Raw genomic sequence first — 22,598 nt, 5'->3', positions numbered from 1 at the left:
CCCCCATCCCATCAGTTCAGTTCAGTTCAATTGCCCAATCATGTCCGACTCTTTGCAACCCCATGGACTGTAGCACACCAGGCTTCCCTGTCCATCACCAATTCCCGGAGCTTACTCAAACTCATGTCCATTGAGTCAGTGATGCCATCCAACCGTCTCGTCCTCTGTCGTCCCCTTCTCCTCCCACCTTCAATCTTTCCCAGCATCACGGTCTTTTCCAAGGAGTCAATTCTTCACATCAGATGACCAGAATATTGGAGTTTCAGCTTCAGCATCATCCTTCCAATGAACACCCAGGACTGATCTCCTTTAAAATGGACTGGTTGGATCTCCTTGCAGTCCAAGGGACTCTCAAGAGCCTTCTCCAACACCACAATTCAAAAGCATCAATTCTTCAGCACTCAGCTTTCTTTATAGTCTGACTCTCACATCCATACATGAGTACTGGAAAAACCATAGCTTTGACAACATGGACCTTTGTTGACAAAGTAATGTCTCTGCTTTTTAATATGCTGTCTAGGATGGTCATAACTTTTCTTCCAAGGAGCAAGAGTCTTTTTTTTTTTTTTTTTGAGTGAATGAATGGGCTTGCTCAAAGCAGGTTTATACTTTCTATGACAAAATAATTAAGTGATTAGATCTGCCTTTTTTTTTTTCGTTTCATACATGACATTTCACATGTTTCAATGCCATTCTCCCAAATCTTCCCACCCTCTCCCTCTCCCACAGAGTCCATAAGCCTGTTCTATACATCAGTGTCTCTTTTGCTGTCTCGTATACAGGGTTATCATTACCATCTTTCTAAATTCCATATATATGCGTTAGTATACTGTATTGGTGTTTTTCCTTCTGGCTTACTTCACTCTGTATAATAGGCTCCAGTTTCATCCACCTCATTAGAACTGATTCAAATGTATTCTTTTTAATGGCTGAGTAATACTCCATTGTGTATATGTACCACAGCTTTCTTATCCATTCATCTGCTGATGGACATCTAGGTTGCTTCCATGTCCTGGCTATTATAAACAGTGCTGCGATGAACATTGGGGTACACGTGTCTCTTTCCCTTCTGGTTTCCTCAGTGTGTATGCCCAGCAGTGGGATTGCTGGATCATAAGGCAGTTCTATTTCCAGTTTTTTAAGGAATCTCCACACTGTTCTCCATAGTGGCTGTACTAGTTTGCATTCCCACCAACAGTGTAAGAGGGTTCCCTTTTCTCCACACCCTCTCCAGCATTTATTATTTGTAGACTTTTGGGTCGCAGCCATTCTGACTGGTGTGAAATGATATCTCATAGTGGTTTTGATTTGCATTTCTCTGATAATGAGTGATGTTGAGCATCTTTTCATGTGTTTGTTAGCCATCTGTATGTCTTCTTTGGAGAAATGTCTATTTAGTTCTTTGGCCCATTTTTTGATTGGGTCATTTATTTTTCTGGAGTTGAGCTGTAGGAGTTGCTTGTATATTTTTGAGATTAGTTGTTTGTTGGTTGCTTCATTTGCTATTATTTTCTCCCATTCTGAAGGCTGTCTTTTCACCTTGCTAATAGTTTCCTTTGATGTGCAGAAGCTTTTAAGTTTAATTAGGTCCCATTTGTTTATTTTTGCTTTTATTTCCAATATTCTGGGAGGTGGGTCATAGAGGATCCTGCTGTGATGTATGTCAGAGAGTGTTTTGCCTATGTTCTCCTCTAGGAGTTTTATAGTTTCTGGTCTTACGTTGAGATCTTTAATCCATTTTGAGTTTATTCTTGTATATGGTGTTAGAAAGTGTTCTAGTTTCATTCCTTTACAAGTGGTTGACCAGATTTCCCAGCACCACCTGTTAAAGAGACTGTCCTTAATCCACTGTATATTCTTGCCTCCCTTGTCAAAGATAAGGTGTCCATATGTGCGTGGATCTATCTCTGGGCTTTCTATTCTACTCCATTGATCTATATTTCTGTCTTTGTGCCAGTACCATACTGTCTTGACAACTGTGGCCCTGTAGTAGAGCCTGAAGTCAGGTAGGTTGATTCCTCCAGTTCCATTTTTCTTTCTCAAGATCGCTTTGGCTATTCGAGGTTTTTTGTATTTCCATATGAATTGTGAAATTATTTGTTCTAGCTCTGTGAAGAATACTGTTGGTAGCTTGATAGGGATTGCATTGAATCTATAAATTGCTTTGGGTAGTATACTCATTTTCACTATATTGATTCTTCCAATCCATGAACATGGTATACTTCTCCATCTATTAGTGTCCTCTTTGATTTCTTTCACCAGTGTTTTATAGTTTTCTATATATAGGTCTTTAGTTTCTTTAGGTAGATATATTCCTAAGTATTTTATTCTTTTCGTTGCAATGGTGAATGGAATTGTTTCCTTAATTTCTCTTTTTTTCTCATTATTAGTGTATAGGAATGCAAGGGATTTCTGTGTGTTGATTTTATATCCTGCAACTTTACTATAATCATTGATTAGTTCTAGTAATTTTCTGGTGGAGTCTTTGGGGTTTTCTATGTAGAGGATCATGTCATCTGCAAACAGTGAGAGCTTTACTTCTTCTTTTCCAATTTGGATTCCTTTTATTTCTTTTTCTGCTCTGATTGCTGTGGCCAAAACTTCCAAAACTATGTTGAATAGTAATGGTGAAAGTGGGCACCCTTGTCTTGTTCCTGACTTTAGAGGAAATGCTTTCAATTTTTCACCATTGAGGATAATGTTTGCTGTGGGTTTGTCATATATAGCTTTTATTATGTTGAGGTATATTCCTTCTATTCCTGCTTTCTGGAGAGTTTTTATCATAAATGGGTGTTGAATTTTGTCAAAGGCTTTCTCTGCATCTATTGAGATAATCATATGGTTTTTGTTTTTCCATTTGTTAATGTGGTGTATTACATTGATTGATTTGCGGATATTGAAGAATCCTTGCATCCCTGGGATAAAGCCCACTTGGTCATGGTGTATGATCTTTTTAATGTTTTGTTGGATTCTGATTGCTAGAATTTTGTTTAGGATTTTTGCATCTATGTTCATCAGTGATATTGGCCTGTAGTTTTCTTTTTTTGTGGGATCTTTGTCAGGTTTTGGTATTAGGGTGATGGTGGCCTCATAGAATGAGTTTGGAAGTTTACCTTCCTCTGCAATTTTCTGGAAGAGTTTGAGCAGGATAGGTGTTAGCTCTTCTCTAAATTTTTGGTAGAATTCAGCTGTGAAGCCATGTGGACCTGGGCTTTTGTTTGCTGGAAGATTTTTGATTACAGTTTCAATTTCTGTGCTTGTGATGGGTCTGTTAAGGTTTTCTATTTCTTCCTGGTCGAGTTTTGGAAAGTTGTACTTTTCTAAGAATTTGTCCATTTCTTCCACGTTGTCCATTTTATTGGCATATAATTGTTGATAATAGTCTCTTATAATCCTTTGTATTTCTGTGTTGTCTGTTGTGATCTCTCCATTTTCATTTCTAATTTTATTGATTTGATTTTTCTCCCTTTGTTTCTTGATGAGTCTGGCTAATGGTTTATCAATTTTATTTACCCTTTCAAAGAACCAGCTTTTGGCTTTATTGATTTTTGCTATGGTCTCTTTTGTTTCTTTTGCATTTATTTCTGCTCTAATTTTTAAGATTTCTTTCCTTCTACTAACCCTGGGGTTCTTCATTTCTTCCTTTTCTAGTTGCTTTAGGTGTAGAGTTAGGTTATTTATTTGACTTTTTTCTTGTTTCTTGAGGTGTGCCTGTATTGCTATGAACTTTCCCCTTAGGACTGCTTTTACTGTGTCCCACAGGTTTTGGGTTGTTGTGTTTTCATTTTCATTCGTTTCTATGCAAATTTTGATTTCTTTTTTGATTTCTTCTGTGATTTGTTGGTTATTCAGCAGGGTGTTGTTCATCCTCCATATGTTGGAATTTTTAATAGTTTTTCTCCTGTAATTGAGATCTAATCTTTCTGCATTGTGGTCAGAAAAGATGCTTGGAATGATTTCTATTTTTTTGAATTTACCAAGGCTAGCTTTATGGCCCAGGATGTGATCTATCCTGGAGAAGGTTCCATGTGCACTTGAGAAAAAGGTGAAATTCATTGTTTTGGGATGAAATGTCCTATAGATATCAATTAGGTCTAACTGGTCTATTGTATCATTTAAAGTTTGTGTTTCCTTGTTAATTTTCTGTTTAGTTGATCTATCCATAGGTGTGAGTGGGGTATTAAAGTCTCCCAAAGCGTCTTTTAAGTTCACAGCTGCAGTCACCATCTGCAGTGATTTTGAAGCCCCCCAAAATAAAATCTCTCACTGTTTCCACTGTTGCCCCATCTATCTGCCATGAAGTGATGGGACCAGATGCCATGATCTTAGTTTTCTGAATGCTGAGTTTTAAGCCAGCTTTTTCACTCTCTTCTTTCACATTCATCAAAAGGCTCTTTAGTTCTTCCTTGCTTTCTGCCATAAGGGTGGTGTGATCTGCATATAACAGTTTATTGATATTTCTCCCAGCAATCTTCATCCAGCCCACATCCAGCTGTGCTTCATCCAGCCCAGCATTTCTCATGATGTACTCTGTACATATTCCATGAGCTGGTACCTCAGACACTAAAGAATCTGCCTGCAATACAGGAGACGTGAGTTTGATTGCTGGGTTGGGAAGATCCCCTGGAGAAGGGAATGTCAACCCACTCAACTATTCTTGCTTGGAGAATTCCATGGAGAATTCCTGGCAGGCTACAGTCCATGGGGTCTGAGGTCAGGGGCGGTGGCCAAGAGGAGTTACCCCATGCCCGAGGTCAGGGGCGGCAGCTGAGAAGAGCAACCCCATGTCCAAGGAGCGGCAGCTGCATGGGTGCAGGAGGACTGAGAGGAGCTACTCCACATTCAAGGTCAGAAGGGGCGACCATGAGGAAATACCCCTCGTCCAAGGTAAGGAGCAGCGGCTGCACTTTGCTGTAGCAGGCATGAAGAGATACCCCATGTCCAAGGTAAAAGAAACACAAGTAATATGGTAGTTGTTGCAAAAGGACATCAGAGGGCAGACACACTAAACCATAATCACAGAGAACTAGCCAATCTGATCACGTGGACCACAGCCTTGTCTAACTCAATGAAACTAAGTCATGCCGTGTGGGGCCACCCAAGACCGGCGGGTCATGGTGGAGAGGTCTGACAGAATGTGGTCCACTGGAGAGGGGAATGGCAAACCACTTCAGTATTCTTGCCTTGAGAACCCCATGAACAGTATGAAAAGGCAAAATGATAGGATACTGAAAGAGGAACTCCCCAGGTTGGTAGGTGCCCAATATGCTACTGGAGATCAGTGGAGAAATAATTCCAGAAAGAATGAAGGGACGGAGCCAAAGCAAAAACAATACCCATTTGTGGATGTAACTGGTGATAGAAGCAGGGTCCCATGCTGTAAAGAGCAATTGCATAGGAAGCTGGAATGTCAGGTCCATGAATCAAGATAAATTGGAAGTGGTCAAACAGGAGATGATAAGAGTGAATGTCAACATTCTAGGAATCAGAGAACTAAAATGGACTGGAATGGGTGAATTTAACTCAGATGACCATTATATCTACTACTGTGAGCAGGAATCCCTTAGAAGAAATGGAGTAGCCATGATGGTCAACAGAAGAGTCTGAAATGCAGTACTTGGATGCAATCTCAAAAATGACAGAATGATCTCTGTTCATTTCCAAGGCAAACCATTCAATATCACAATTATCCAAGCCTATGCTCCAAACAGTAATGCTAAAGAAGCTAAAGTTGAACGGTTCTATGAAGACCTATAAGACCTTTTAGAACTAACACCCAAAAAAGATGTCCTTTTCATTATAGAGAACTGGAATGCAAAAGTAGGAAGTCAAGAAACACCTGGGGTAACAGGCAAATTTGGCCTCTTCCAACAACACAAGAAAAGACTCTACACATGGACATCACCAGATGGTCAACACCAAAATCATATTGATTATATTCTTTGCAGCCAAAGATGGAGAAGCTCTATACAGTCAGCAAAACCAAGACCAGGAGCTGACTGTGGCTCAGATCACGAACTCCTTATTGCCAAATTCAGACTTAAATTGTAGACAGTAGGGAAAACCACTAGACCACTCAGGTATGACCTAAATCAAATTCCTTTAAGTGGAAGTGAGAAATAGATTTAATATTAAATCTATTAATTTAATAGATTTAATAGACTAGATCTGATAGATAGAGTGCCTGATGAACTATAGACAGAGGTTCGTGACATTGTACAGGAGACAGGGATCAAGATCATCCCCATGGAAAAGAAATGCAAAAATGCAAAATGGCTGTCTGGCAAGGCCTTACAAATAGCTGTGAAAAGAAGAGAAGCAAAAAGCTAAGGAGTAAAGGAAAGATATAAACATCTGAATCCAGAGTTCTAAAGAATATCAAGGAGAGATAAGAAAGACTTCTTCAGCGATCAATGCAAAGAAATAGAGGAAAACAATAGAATGGAAAAGATTAGAGATCTCTTCAAGAAAATTAGAGATACCAAGGGAACATTTCATGCAAAGATGGGCTCGATAAAGGACAGAAATGGTATGGACCTAACAGAAGCAGAAGATATCAAGAAGAGGTGGCAAGAATACACAGAAGAACTGTACAAAAAAGATCTTCACGACCAAGATACTCACGATGGTGTAACCACATCCTGGAATGTGAAGTCAAGTGGGCCTTAGGAAGCATCACTACTAACAAAGTTAGTGGAAGTGGTGGAATTCCAGTTGAGCTATTTCAAATCCTGAAAGATGATGCTGTGAAAGTGCTGCACTCAATATGCCAGCAAATTTGGAAAACTCAGCAGTGGCCACAGGACTGGAAAAGGTCAGTTTTCATTCCAATCCCTAAGAAAGGCAATACCAAAGAATGCTCAAGTGAAGTGAAGTCGCTCAGTCGTGTCCGACTCTTTGCGACCCCATGCACTGTAGCCTACTACACTCCTCCATCCATGGGATTTTCCAGGCAAGAGTACTGGAGTGGGTTGCCATTTCCTTCTCCAGAGGATCTTCCTGACCCAGGGATCAAACCCAGGTCTCCCGCACTGTACACAGACGCTTTACCCTCTGCACCACCAGGGAAGTCCAAGAATGCTCAAACTACCGCACAATTGCACTCATCTCACACGCTAGTAAAGTAATGCTCAAAATTCTCCAAGCCAGGCTTCAGCAATATGTGAACCGTGAACTTCAAGATGTTCAAGCTGGTTTTAGAAAAGGCAGAGGAACCAGAGATCAAATTGCCAACATCCACTGGATTACGGAAAAAGCAAGAGAGTCCCAGAAAAACATCTATTTCTGCTTTATTGACTATGCCAAAGCCTTTGACCGTGTGGATCACAATAAACTCTGGAAAATTCTGAAAGAGATGGGAATACCAGACCACCTGACCTGCCTCTTGAGAAACCTATATACAGGTCAGGAAGCAACAGTTAGAACTGGACATGTACCAATAGACTGATTCCAAATAGGAAAAGGAGTTCGTCAAGGCTGTATATTGTCACCCTGCTTATCTAACTTATATGCAGAGTACATCATGAGAAACGCTGGGCTGGAAGAAGCACAAGCTGGAATCAAGATTGCCGGGAGAAATATCAATAACCTCAGATATGCAGATAACACCACCCTTATGGCAGAAAATGAAGAGGAACTAAAAAGCCTCTTGATGAAAGTGAAAGTGGAGAGTGAAAAAGTTGACTTAAAGCTCAACATTCAGAAAACTAAGATCATGGCATCTGGTTCCATCACTTCATGGGAAATAGATGGGGAAACAGTGGAAACAGTGTCAAACTTTATTTTGGGGGGCTCCAAAATCACTGCAGATGGGTATTACAGCCATGAAATTAAAAGATGCTTGTCCTTGGAAGGAAAGTTATGACCAATGTAGATAGCATGTTAAAAAGCAGAGACATTACTTTGCCAACAAAGGTCCGTCTAGTCAAGGCTATGGTGTTTCCAGTGGTCACGTATGGATGTGAGAGTTGGACTGTGAAGAAAGCTGAGTGCTGAAGAATTGATGCTTTTGAACTGTGGTGTTGGAGAAGGCTCTTGAGAGTCCCTTGAACTGCAAGGAGATCCAACCAGTCCATTCTAAAGGAGATCAGTCCTGGGTGTTCATTGGAAGGACTGATACTGAAGCTGAAACTCCAGTACTTTGGCCACCTCATGGGAAGAGTTGACTCATTGGAAAAGACCCTAATGCTGGGAGGGACTGGGGGCAGGAGGAGAAGGGGACGACAGAGGATGGGATGGCTGTATGGCATCACCGACTCAATGGACAGGAGTTGAGTGAACTCCAGGAGTTGGTGATGGACAGGGAAGCCTGGCGTGCTATGATTCATGGGGTCACAAAGAGTCAGACATTACTGAGTGATTGAGCTGAACTGAACTGAACTCTGTATATAAGTTAAATAAGCAGGATAATAATATACAACCTTGAGGTACTCCTTTATCAATTTGGAAGCAGTCTGCTGTTCCATGTCCAGTTCTAACTGTTGCTTCTTGACCTGCATACAGATATCTCAGGAGGCAGGTAAGGTGGTCTGGTTTTCCAGAACTTTTAAAGAACTTTCCACAGTTGTGGTGATCCAGATAGTCAAAGGCTTTGGCATAGTCAATAAAGCAGAAATAGATGTTTTTCTGGAGCTCTCTTTCTTTTTCGATGATCCAACAGATGTTGGCAATTTTATGTCTGGTTCTGACTTTTCTAAATCCAGCGTGGACATCTGGAAATTCACAGTTCACATATTGCTGAAGCTTGGATTGGAGAATTTTGAGCATTACTTTGCTAGTGTGTGAGATGAGTGCAATTGTGTGGCAGTTTGAACATATTTTGGCATTGCTTTTCTTTGGAATTGGAATGAAAACTCACCTTTCACAGTCCTGTGGCCACTGCTGAGTTTTCCAAATTTGCTAGCACATTGAGTGCCGCACTTTCACAGCATCATCTTTCAGGATTTGAAATGGCTCAACTGGAATTCCATCACCTCCACTAGCTTTGTTCATAGTGATGCTTCCTAAGGCCCTGTTGACTTCACATTCAGGGTGTCTGGCTCTAGGTGAGTGATCACACCATCGTGGTTATCTGGGTCATGAAGATCTTTTTTGTACAGTTCTTCTGTGTATTCTTGCCACCGCTTCTTAATCTCTTCTGCTTCTGTTAGGTCCATACCGTTTCTGTCTTTTATTGTGCCCATCTTTGCATGGAATGTTCCCTTGGTATCTCTCATTTTCTTGAAGATATATCTAGTCTTTTCCATTCTATTGTTTTCCTCTATTTCTTTGCACTGATGACTGAGGAAGGCTTTCTTATCACTCCTTGCTATTCTTTGGAACTCTGCATTCAAATGGGTATATCTTTCCTTTTCTCCTTTGCTTTTTACTTCTCTTCTTTTCACAGCTATTTGTAAGGCCTTTTCAAACAACCATTTTGCCTTTTTATGTTTCTTTGTCTTGGGGATGGTCTTGATAACTGCTTCCCGTACAGTGTCACAAACCTCTGTCCATAGTTCTTCAGGCATTCTGTCTATCAGATCTAACCCCTTGAGTCTGTTTGTCACTTCCACTGTATAATTATAAGGCATTTGATTTAGGTCATACCTGCATGGTCTAATGGTTTTCCCTACTTTCTTCAATTTAAGTCTGAATTTGCATTAAGGAGTCCATGACCTGAGCCACAGTCAGCTCCCAGTCTTGTTCTTGCTGACTGTATAGAGCTTCTCCATCTTTGGCTGCAAAAAATAGAATCAATCTAATTATATATTATATATTGACCATCTAGTAATGTCCATGTCTAGAGTCTTCTCTTGTGTTGTTGGAAGAGGGTGTTTGCTATGATCAGTGCATTCTCTTGGCAAAACTCTGTTAGCCTTTGACCTGCTTCATTCTGTATTCCAAGGCCAAATTTGCCTATTACTTCAGGTATCTCTTGACTTACTACTTTTGCATTCCAGTCCCCTATAATGAAAAGGACATCTCTTTTGGGTGTTAGTTCTAGAAGGTCTTATATGTCTTCAGAGAATCATTCAACTTCAGGTCCTTCAGCATTTTTTCTTGGGACATAGCCTTAGATTACTGTGATATTGAATGGTTTGCCTTGGAAACGAACAGAGATCATTCTGTCATTTTTGAGATTGCATCCAATTACTGCATTTCAGACTCTTTTGTTGACCATGATGGCTACTCCATTTCTTCTAAGTGATTGTTGCCCACAGTAGTAGATACAATGGTCATCTGAGTTAAATTCACCCATTCCAGTCCATTTTAGTTCGCTGATTCCTAAAATGTTGATATTCACTCTTGCCATCTCCTGTTTGACCATTTCCAATTTATCTTGATTCACGGACCTAACATTTCAGGTTCCTATGCAATATTGTTCTTTACAGCCTTGGACTTTACTTCCATCACCAGTCACATCAACAACTGGGTGTTGTTTTTGCTTTGGCTCCATCTGTTCATTCTTTCTGGAGTTATTTCTCCACTGTTCTCCAGTAGCATATTGGTCCCCTACCCACCTGGCAAGTTCATCTCTCAGTGTACTGTCTTTTTGCCTTTTCATACTGTTGTTGGGGTTCTCAAGGCAAGAATACTGAAGTGGTTTGCCATTTTCTTCTCCAGTGGACCACATTTTGTCTGAACTCTCCACCATGACCTGTCCATCTTGGGTGGCTGTGCACAGCATGCCTCATAGTTTCATTGAGTTAGACACGGCTGTGGTCCATGTGATCAGTTTGATTAGTTTTCTGTAGTTGTGGTTTTCATTCTGTCTTCCCTCTGGTGGATAAGGATAAGAGGCTATGGAAGCTTCCTAATGGTAGAGACAGGAGGAAACTGAGTCTTGTTCTAATGTGCAGGGCCATGGTCAGTAAATCTTTAATCCAATTTTCTGTTGATGGGCAGGGCAGTGTTCCCTCCCTGTTGTTTGTCCTGAGGCCAAACTATTGTGGAGGTAATGAAGATAACGGTGACCTCTTTCATAAGGAAGTCAGCATGCACTGCCAACCTCAGTGCCGCCAACCCATGCCTCCGCGGGAGACTCCTGGACATTCATGGGCAAGTCTGGGTCAGTCTCTTGTGGGGTCACTGCTCCTTTCTCCTGGGTCCTGGTGAGCACAAGGTTTTGTTTGTGCCCTCCAAGAGTCTGTTTCCCCAGTCCTGTGTAAGTTCTGGTGGCTCTACGGTGGGGTTAATGGTGACCTCCTCCAAGAGAGCTAATGCCATACCCAGGTCTGCTGCACCCAGAGCCCCTGCCCTGCAGCAGTCCACTGCTGACCTGTACCTCCACAGGAGACACTCAGAGGGAGGTCTGGCTCAGTCTCTCTGGGGTTTCCTGGTGCACACAAGGTTTTGTTTGAGCCTTCCAAGTGTCTATGGCGAGTATGGGGTTTAATTATAAACATGATTTCACCCCTCCTACCATCTTGCTGGGGCTTCTCCTTTGCCCTTTTATGTAGGGTATCTTTTTTTGGTGGCATCCAACATTCTCCTGTCAATGGTTGTTCAGCAGCAAGTTGTAATTTTGGAGTTCTCGCAGGAAAAGATGAGTGCATATCCTTCTACTCCACCGTCTTGTACTTGTACTCCCAGTCCCATCTCAGAAGGGCAATTTATCACTTCTGCTTTATGGTGTAGGTCACACAGACAAACTTTGGTACAGTGTGGAAGGAAACTATACAAGGGTGTGAGTAGGAAGAGTTTGAATGATTGGGGACCATCTTGGCAGCTGGCTGCCAAAAGTAAGAGCACTTTTGGCTTTTCATAATTACTGGAGTTTACTTATTAACATGGGCAAAGACCAGGGATAGTAAAATCTTGTACAGGAATCATGACCCCCTAGCAAGCTGCCAACAGTGTTGCCAAATAGCTCTTCTACACTTGTGTACACTATCTTTTCCTACATATTCACACCTGGCTCTATTTGTACCTAGCTTCTTACAGTTCCCTATAAAATCCTAGTCCTTCAACTTCCACAAATCTTCCTTCAGCTGCAGTGCCTTCTTCACCTTGGCAACCCTTTCAACTCCCTCTTTAGGGTTTAATATATGCAAATCTCTTCATCTCGCGAATGTGTCCCTGATGGCATTAAGCAGATGAGCCCTTGCTATTCTCTGCCCTATCCATATATTTGTTATATCATCTATTACACTGCTGTAATTATTACCTTCTCCTTCAGAAGATTGTGAGCCCCTGTAGTAATGTGTGTTACAAGTTTACTCTCAGTGTCCCCAGGCCTTCCACAGTTGCCACACATGGAAAACACTTAATACAACAAGCTAGTTAAATGAATGACCAACTTAGTGGCATGTTGTCTGTGTTTGTGTATGTGAGCGTACAAGGATGGTGCCACTTAAGAGAGAATTGCAGAATGCAAAAGCTTGGGAACAGCCGATCTGCTCTGTTTTAATCCAGACTCTGCTTTGTTCCATTTGTTTCCTATTAAAATACAAATTTGCCTTCATATCCCATAATCTATTTTTTAAATAAATGTTTTCTATCTTTGCCAAAAGGATAGCTGAAAGTTATATTTTCATAGACATGTCTATGAATTTTAGGAGGCACTACCTGATTAATATACTTATTTTTCAGAAAATGTTCATGTTAAGGAATTTAAGATCCTCTCTAAATCAAGAAAGAATAATTCTGCTTCAGTGCATTTAATGATGTTTAAATGTTAAGCTCAAAGAGTTAATACAAATTCTAAATGTGCTACAGCCAATTGAATTTATTAAAATGAATCTGCAGTAATAGATCAAAAGGTTATTATCCTAAAAGAGTTATGACAAGCACCAAATGGGCCAGGTTATGGGAAAGAGCAATCTGAAGCTATGAAACTTAAAGTTTTCTATTCTGAAAGAGCTAATGTAATATCCAAATGCATTTACCTGAGGATTATTTTATTAACTAAAGTATCTATGCTATTTAAAGTGAAAGCGAAGCGAAGTCACTCAGTCGTGTCCGACTCTTAGTGACCCCATGGACTACAGCCCACCAGGCCCTCTGTCCATGGGATTTTCCAGGCAAGAGTTCTGGAGTAGGGTGCCATCTGTGCTATTTAGAAATAATTTAATATCCTACTAGGGCTCGGAGTTTTGCTCCTGGTGCTGGATTCCAGAATTGTCCATTTTCATGAATTTCTCTTTATGAAAGATTCAGCCTGCCAGTCATGAATGTACCCTGATACACTTCTGCCAAATTTTCCAGATGTTGGTGACTTCCTGGACCTTAACCTGCTTCAAAATGCCTCCGATATTCAGTTTAGAGATATGACTGGTTCAACATGTTGGGGAAGTTTGTAATTTCCTCAGTTCTGTCTCGTCACAACAAAAATTTCAAGCGACGAATGGACCAGTGTTACAGCCCCATATTACAGCTCAGTTTTATTTAGAAAGTAAAGGAAAATACATCCTAGAGGCATAACAGCAGGCCGACCCAAAAGACTTGAAGAAAAGAGAAGCCCCCAATCCTTCTAGGCTTCCTCCTTTTATACCTTTCTTTCCTCCCCTCTGAGCCTGCCCTATGTAAATTGGGCTAGCCAGGAGGGCTGTTTGTTTAGGTCCTTAGGTCCTCACTCTGGTCCTCGGACCTTCTTTTGTTCTATTTTTGTGGGCTTTTCTCTTCTTTGTCTTTTAGCCACCACCATTTTGGACTCCTTTTTCCTATTCTAACTACCTAACATTCCCCCCTCAAAAGATGGGAGGCCCAATTCTTTGTGAATATGGGTGTGAAGGTCTCTCTGGCTACTTCCTGCTGAACTGGGATGGCGAGGGGCATTGGGCCTCCCTCTCTTGCTAGTCTCAAGGCTCGGAGTCCTTATAGTGGTGTTCATCTAAGGGTGAGTGATATTTCCTGTGGTCAGGTGTAGTTTTACATATCCTTGAACTGGCACTGCATGTTGTAACTTGTTGACCTGGGCAGAGACAAAACAGGTTAGACAACTGATAATACATGGAGCAACCATAAGCAGCATCAATATCATGATGACAGGGACTATTGGGGCATTCAGTTCAGTTCAGTTCAGTTCGGTTGCTCAGTCGTGTCCGACTCTTTGCGACCCCATGAATCGCAGCATGCCAGGCCTCCCTGTCCATTACCAACTCCCGGAGTTCACTCAGACTCATGTCCATCGAGTCAGTGATGCCATCCAGCCATCTCATGGGCATTAGCCTACTCCAAATTTCCCGTCACCAGGAGGATCCCCCAAAGAGAGATGGTAGTCACCCCAAGAACTCTCCAGCTCATTCTTTGAGGTACTGTAGGATCTATAATGTTTTAATTGAGGCCTGAAACTCCAACACTTTTGCCACCTGATGCAAAGAACTGACTCATTTGAAAAGACCTTGATGCTGGGAAAGATTGAAGGCAGGAGGAGAAGGGGACAACAGAGGATGAGACAGTTGGATGGCATCACTGATTCGATGGACATGAGTTTGAGTAAGCTCCGGGAGTTGGCAACGGACAGGGAGGCCTGGCGTGCTGCAGTCCATGGGGTGGCAAAGAGTCGGACATGATTGAGTGACTGAACTGAACTGTAGACTTTCTTTAACTTAGCTGGAGATATTTACCTAAAAACAATACGTCTCATTCAAGATGGCTCAAGTCCCTCCTTGTTCAGGGATCAGGAGATCTATCTCCTCTCTATTTTGGAGTACAACCCCTCCCAAGCTGCATTGGCTCTTTAGCTCTATCATGAGAAATCTTATCCCCAGAAACTTGATTTTGGGGGTGTTCATTGGAATGGCACTCATTTGTAGTTCTGAATAGGTATCTGAGACCTCCCAGGGGCTCACAGGTGGATTGAGTGTCCTCTTCTGTTTTCTTCCATGGTTTGACTCATAAGTAGTGAATCCAGGAGTTGTGTCCTGGAACTGTGACTGCTGTGGGGGTAGAAAGATATACAGGGTAGGGGCCCATCCATGGGGGCTGGAGTTGAGCCTTCGGGGATCCATCTTTCCAGACTTTAATTAGGATTTGAATCCATGGAGCATATAGTGCTGGCTCTTTAGAATCTTTTGGGTCCTGGTTGACATTCCACAAGCGTATATCCTGTTGGAATTGCCTAGTGGTCATAGTATAAGACTGGAGGGTCTGAGCCTTTGATCTAGGAAGAGGTCATTGACATAAATAAAAGGTCTCCCATATAGCATCTCATAAGGACTAAGACCAACCTGTTCCTTAGGGGCAATATGGGTGTGGAAGAGAGCTATTGGTAAAGCCTCATTCCATCCCAAGGAGATCTCCTGGGTTATTTTTTTATCTCTGATTTTAAGAATTGGTTGGCTCTTTCTACTTTTTCCTGAAGACTGAGGCCTCCAGGCACAATGGAGATAGTAAGTAATGCCCAGTGCTTTAGAGACCCCTTGGGTGACCTTAGAAATAAATGATGTCCCATTGTCACTTTGTAATGATCTGGGCAGACCAAATCTCAGAATGATTTCATGGAGCAGCTTTTTTTTTTTTTTTTTTTTTACCATTTCTTCAGCCTTCTCAGTCTGGGTGGAAAAGCCTTCAATCCATCCTGTGAATGTATCTGTCATGACTAATAGGTATTTATACCCTTGAGAAACTGGCATCTGGGTGAAGTCCATCGCCAGTCCTCTTCTGGGTAGGTCCCACACTGTTGTACGGGTTGGGCCAGCTGGGGTCTTCGAGCTCCTTGGGCATTTGTTTGACTGGCAAGTGGGACAAGAGTAGACCACTTGCCTTATAGTGGTTTGGAGGCCTGTTCCTCTGAAGGACCTTTCTAGTAATCTTTGGAGGGCCTTTTCCCCTAAATGAGTGGTGGCATGTAAGGAGTTAACCAACTTCCACTGGAAGTTTCCAGACAGAAAACGGCGTCCCTCCTTTTGGAACCACCCCATATGATCTTCTTGAAAGCCCTCACTCCTAGCTTTAAGAGTTTCACCTTCAGTATATGAAGGAGTATCTGGCAAATTAGTCTGTGAAACTAAGGTAGCAACACCTATTAGGTCATTGTTCTGTAATGTTGCTCTCTTAGCTGCCTGATCAGCTTCTTGGTTCCCTTATGCCACTTCTGTGTTCCCTTTTTGGTGTCCTTTACAGTGGGAGACTGAGACCTCAGTGGGCAGATGGACTGCCTCCAAGAGCCTAAAGATTCAATCACCATATTTGATTGGGGACCCTCGGGTGGTCAGGTGGCCTCTTTCTTTCTAAATAGTGGCATGTGTAGGTAGCACCAGAAAGGATACTTGGAGTCATTATAAATGGCTATTTTTTTTCCTTTTCCCAGCTCTAAAGCTTGAGTCAGGGCTATGAGCTCAGCTAATTGGGCTGAAGTACCTGGTGGCAAAGGTTTAGCCTCTATGGTCTCAAAATTGGAGACTACTACATATCTGAGTGTCCTTTGATCAGACATCCATAAATGGCTTCTCCCATTCAGGAGTTGTTTCACTTGCTGGCTGGGAAAAATAGTCAGTTTGCCCCCAAGAGAGAGTTTTAAAGCATCTTCTATCAGGACTGCAATATCTGCAAGACTTGAAGGCAGGGAAAGATCTTTTCCCAATAAGGGACCAATAATAGGACCCAATAATAGGGACCACCAGAAACTGGTGGGAAAATATTTGTCCACACCAGCAACAAAGAAGTGCTCAGGTGAATATTTTTTTTTTTTTCTGTAGCACCCAAAATAGTACAGGTTTGGGAAGAGAAGGCTTCGGAGTAGGAGGTCAGGACACAGTAGGTAGCCCCTGTGTCAACCAAGAAATTCTCAGACCTACCTGCCACATGCAGTTGTACCCTTGGCTCCAGCCCCATGATGGTTCTCTGTGCCAGGCAGGCTGGCTGGAGCGGCTGCTTTAGCCAAGGTCTTGTTGAACCATCACAAGGGAAGTCTTGGCGCTTGACCTTGAGGCTGTTGGGTCCTGAGGGCACAATGCCACCCAGTGTCCCAACTGATGACATTTGCAGCATCATTTTAGGAGACTTGTTTTGGTTTGGACACTCTTTGGCCCATTGTCCTGCCTATCTACAGATTAGGCATTTGCCTCATGCCTTGTCCTTCAAGGGTTGTGCTGTAGGGCTTCCCTGGAGGGCAGCCAGTGTCTGGGCATGCCTTATCTCTTTCCTTTTCTCCCTTTCCTGGGCCTTGGCCTCCCTCTCCTGTTCTCTGTTACAAAAGGTATTGGTGGCTGTCTGGACCATCTCATCTAAAGAGGCAGCAGGGTTCTGCTGCTGTAGCTGTTGTAGCTTTATCCTGATGTCTGATGCACATTGGGACAGGAATTTGTCCTTTAAAATCACTTGTTCCTCATAATAGTCCAAGTCCAGATTGGTAAACTTTTGGAGGGCTTCTTTTAGCCTTTCCAGAAAGGCAATGGTGTTCTCATTGGGCTCCTGAGTTATTGCTGAGACCTGGGCATAGCTGATTACTTTTTGCTGGGCTGCTTTCAGTCCTACCTTTATACAGATCAGAAAATGATCACTTTCCCAGATGTGCTCAGGGCCATTATAATTCCAATTAGCATCTGAGGAGGAGACCACATTCCCCTACTGGGCATTTATCACTTGATGTGTGAAGCCCCATAGCATACCTTTGGGCTTCCTTTAAGATCTTAGCATGCTCAGTGTCAGATAAAGTTTGACTAAATATGACCATGATGTCCTTCCACATCAAGTCAAAGGCCAAGGTAACGTGTTGGAATGTATCTATATATTTGCCTGGGTCATGTGTATAGCTTCCCAGGTCTTGTTTGATCTGTCTTAGTTCTAAGAGGGAGAAGGGCTTACAGACCTGGGTTGGTCTGATTTCTGCTCCAGTTCCGACTAAGGGACATACTCGAGTTGGCTTTTGTGGAGGGGGTGCTCCCAGATATGGGGGGGGATGTTTGGATACAAGAAAGAAGCACCAGGTAACTTGGGGGCCACAAGCTCCTTCTCTTGGTTGTCTGTGTCTAACACCATTTGCCTAGCATGCTCACTTTTAGGGCATACAACAATCCCATAAGTTAAGACAGAGTTCCTTCATGTCTCTTGAAGTGAAGTTGCTCAGTAGTGTCCGACTCTTTGCAACCCCATGGACTGTAGCTTACAAGGCTCCTCTGTCCATGTAATTTTCCAAGCAAGAGTACTAGAGTGGGTTGCCATTTCCTTCTCCAGGGGATCTTCCCGACCCAGGGATTGAACCCGGGTCTCCTGCATTGCAGGCAGACACTTTACCCTCTGAGCTACCAGGGAAGCCGCCATGTCTCTTAGTTGGAAGAAAATTTGGACATAGGGGATCTCTGTGCATTTCCCTTGTCTTTTACAGAATAAGTCTAGCTACAGGATGGTTTTGTAATTTAAGCTCCCATCCTCAGGCCAGTGTTCCTTGTCCCCCAGAGGATACCGTAGCCACTCAGTGGCACAAAAGAATTTTAAGGAACTTCTCCTTAGAGATAGAATCTCCTTAGAATCTGCCTGCAATGCAGGAGACCTGGGTTCTATTCTTGGGTCAGGAAGATCCCCTGGAGAAGGAAATGGCAACCAACTCCAGTATTCTTGCATGGAAAATCCCATGGACAGAGGAGCCTGATGGGCTACCATCCATGGGGTCACAAGAGTCGGACACAACTTAGTGAGTAAACCACCACCACCACCCTTAGAGACAGAGGATCAATCAGCTTCCAGTTATTAAGGATGCATCTCAAGGCCATCTGTCAAGAAGTAGATTGGTTATTTCCCCTCTGAAAGACAGTGATGACAGGGAGGAAAAGAAAAAACTAATAGGCCTCCTTCAATTTCCATGGGTGGACTTCCTTAGGGGTAAGTCTTTTTGAAGCTTATCCTACCCAGTACTGTTACAACCTGAGAACCAGGCATCCCCAGGTCAGGGTGCAGATCACTAGGCAAACTGAGGCATGACAGCCTATTGGAGATCGAATCCCCAGGCAGGTCGAAGCATGTTGACCTCCTGGGACCCCTGGACTGGCAGATCCCTGAGCAGGTTGAGGTATGACAACCTTTTGAAGACCAGATCCCTAGGCAGGTCAAGGCAGGTCGACCTCCTGGGATTCCCAGGCTGGAGTTGGGCATCCCCGAAGTCTCCAATGTGACTAGTACTGGGTAAGATTAAGGGGTTGTAATCTTAACTTATTGCTGGCTTGTCCACCACGGATAGGAATAGATACCATGATGTAAAGCAACCCAAGCCTGTCCCTGAGACTGGGAACCTGGAGAAATAGCCATAAGCCTTATCCTCTTATTGCTCTGAGGGAATGTAAGTCACCAGTTTCCTCCCCTAATCCTCCATAAGAGCAGGTTAGGGTGTCTCCAATGGTAAACATTGTCAAAGACCCACTCTAGGTAATAACAGAAGTAATGACAAAGGAGTGGGCTATCTGGTCCCGTTAAGGGCATTAAGAGTATTTTAATAATAATAAGTGGGGTGGAGTGATGTTGCCTACAAGTGGGCAGGGTCCTAGTTGTAGGAGTTAGTACGTGGCTTAAGAACAAACTGATAAGAGGCAACAGACCAGATGTTCCATAAAAGTGGAGTGGAGATTTGATCCAGGGGTATTTTTGTAACTCTTAGGAGAAGTGTAGTAAGTGGGCCCAAATGGCCTGCAGGGTTAACTCCCAAAGTGGCAAACATTATCCCTGGAAGCCCAGTTGCCCTTGAAGGGATGCCAACAGATGGACTTTTAACAGGCGTACCTGTCACCCATCCTAGCGGGTTCAATGAGAGATGCTGTTGTTGCACATGTTGTAGGAAACACGGAAGATGAAAGCCTGAATATCTAGAGAGACTGGATATTATACGGTATTTTCCTCCCAAGGGCCAGCTATTTTCTGTTTGTTCCTCCAGAAGATTGTAGAGGCAATATTGTGGGCCCAGACACGGCTCAGGAAAAGAGCATGAAACAGGAGGGAAGGGAGCAGGGCACAACTTTTGAAAGAATGACATAGCACAAGGGCATAACGTAAATGGATTAAAATAAAATGGGTCCAAGATGACAAGTCAAATTCAACTAAGCATTGATCCTCAATCTGCAAGCTACACCCAGAGGTGACAGGACAGTTCCAAGGAGTGAGTGGTTCCCTTATTGTTGGAATGATCCTCCCACTCATTAGCATATGAGATCACCCAGCTTGGAAATCACACCACATTCCAACACTGAAGCCCTCTCCTCCTGCAATGGCCCACATCCTGCGGGGTGTGTTTCTCTCTGAATCCAAACAAATCCACCTCTTATCTGTGCTGTGTCTCTCACTGAATTTTTGCAATGAGACATCAGAGCCTGAGCTTCATTAGGTCCTGAGGCCAGGCACGGTGGGTTTTGGTTGGGCTCAAGTCCCAGGAGAGAGGAGCTGAAGGATGGAAGGAAAAACACAGTGGGAAAAACGTGCCGAGGAATCCCCTTCATAACCTGCCAGAAAATCTGCTATATACCTGACCTGTGCTCACAGTTTTCATTGGCTTGATCCTTGGCATAAAGAAAAGTAAGGACAGAAGGGCCCCTACCCTCTTGGGCAACAGCTCCTGGGGCCCACCAGATAGTGGAGCCTTTGGGACACACTGAGGAGTAACCCCTGCCAGAGTCCCTCAATTGCACCCAGTGTTGCTCACCTGTTCATGGTGGGGGGTTGGGGGGCGGGTTCTGTGAGGAAACAAGAGACACAAGGTTGTAAAGGAATTAAGATTTTGTTAGCCATATGTCCTTCCAGCCATCAGAGCAAGGACCTCCTACCTTAACCAGAGGTCTTCTGGAATCTGAGACTGAGCCATGTGAGCTTTCTGCCAAGTTTGTTTTTGCTGTCCGGCTTCCAGCATGCTGGGCTTCTTGATACTTCCCTGGAGCTGGGTTTTCTTTGCATTCTGCTTTTACCGTGGGAGCTTTCACTGTGTTGGGCTTCCACTGTGCTTGGCCTCTGCCCTGTGGGGGCCAAGCTGAGGTTGTTTTAGCCAGGTTAAATCCGAGTCATGGTACCATAGATGTCAGGGGAGTTTGTAATTTCCTCGGTTCTGTCTCGTCACAGCAAAAATTTGAAGCGACGGACGGACAAGTGTTACAGCCCCATATTAAGCTCAGTTTTATTTAGAAAGGAAAATACATCCTAGAGGCGTGATGGCAGGTAGATCCAAAAGACACAAACAGAAGAGAATCCCCCAATCCTTCTAGGCTTCCTCCTTTTATACATTTGTCTCCTCTCCTCTGGGCCTGCCCTATGTAAATTGGGCTAGCCAGGAGGGCTGTTTATTTTACCTGAGGTCCTCACTCTGGTCCTAGGACCTTCCTTTGTTCTATTTTTTTGTGGGCTTTTCCCTTCTTTGTCTTTTAGCCAGAACCATTTTGGACTCCTTTTTCCTATTCTAACTATCTAACTCATTTATTCAGGTAGTCTTGAGAGGGAAACAGACAGGAAGGCCAGGGGTCTCCAAAAGGAGGAAATAGGCTGCAAGTGTCAGACGTTTTTTCTCTCTCTCTTAAGTGGCAGGAGGAAACAAACAAGTGTTAGATTTTTCCCCTTCTCTATAAAAATTTAAAAAGAGGTTTTGGTTAAAATTCTGTGTTGCCAGGATGACACCTGACTCCACCTGAACTTAACTTTTCTCAAACCTTGAGCTAACCAATGTGTTTTTCTTATGGAAATGTTTTTCTTAAGCCATGTTAATGAACTTTGTATTTACCCTAGACTCTGTCTTTCTTCAGGTTGTTTCCACTGAAGACTCAGAACTGATAAGGGCTCAACAAACCAGTATGTTTTACTCCTATCATTGTTCTCCTAATATATGTTAATGAAACTTTATATTTACTTGGAAACCTGCCTCTCTTCAAGATTCATGCCAATGGTTTTATTGCCTGGAATGACTCACCTGATGCCAATGTTATCTCAAAATGCATGCTGTGGGTGAGGGGCCTGGTGTCACTCTGAGTTTTGAGACATCTCCTTTCCATAATTAATAGTTTGCTAGTAGCTCTACAACATCCAGCTAAAGACTAGCACTCTTTCTGTCCCCTTCTGATGTCTATGTCAGACGCTTTCTCTATCTCTTTTATACTTTAATAAAACTCTATGACACAAAAGCTCTGAGCAATCAAGCCTCGTCACTGGCACTGGATTGAATTCTTCTCCTCCAGAGGCAAAGAATCCCAGGGTCTTTCGTGGTTCAACAATAATCTTTCAGTCCTTTTAGCAGAGAGCTATTGAATATCAATTTATGTCAGGAGTATATGGAAAACAGACACTTTTTGTTATATCTCATAGTGTTTACATTCTAGTGATCAGATATAGAAAATAATAACCTAGCATGTACTATAACACAATGCATAAATACATAAATACACCATGATGCTGGGAAAGATTGAGGGCAAGTAGAGAAGGGGACGACAAAGGATGAGATGGTTGGATGGCATCACCGACTCAATGGACATGAGTTTGGGTGAACTCTGGGAGTTGGTGATGGATGGGGAGGCCAGGCATGCTGCGGTTCATGGGTCGCAAAAAGTCGGACACGACTAAGAGACTGAACTGAACTGAAAAGGCAAGTGAGTGAATTCTTTTAGGAGGTGATATTTAAATGAAGACCTGATCTATAGGGAGGAATTGCCAATATGACTATCTGGGGGACGATAAAAGAAAAGAAAGAACTCCTGCAGGGTCTCCATGGGTGGAACAAG

At 42.9% G+C, this 22,598-nt stretch overlaps 1 long non-coding RNA gene across 1 annotated transcript in view; it reads left to right on the top strand.

The window, feature by feature from the left end:
- Positions 1 to 22,004, top strand: part of LOC147371322 (uncharacterized) — a 29,687-nt gene extending 7,683 nt beyond the window's left edge. Inside the window, exon 3 of the long non-coding RNA XR_015163461.1 lies at positions 21,630 to 22,004. This is a non-coding gene — a long non-coding RNA (uncharacterized LOC147371322). The remainder of the gene's footprint in view (positions 1 to 21,629) is intronic.
- Positions 22,005 to 22,598: the final 594 nt, after the last annotated feature.

This window comes from Bos grunniens, chromosome 5 (assembly GCF_055505025.1).
Source record: "Bos grunniens cultivar Pamir isolate PY7600 chromosome 5, Bosgru_T2T1.0, whole genome shotgun sequence".
Lineage (NCBI taxonomy): Eukaryota > Metazoa > Chordata > Mammalia > Artiodactyla > Bovidae > Bos > Bos grunniens.
This window is presented reverse-complemented; position numbering and strand designations above follow the sequence as displayed.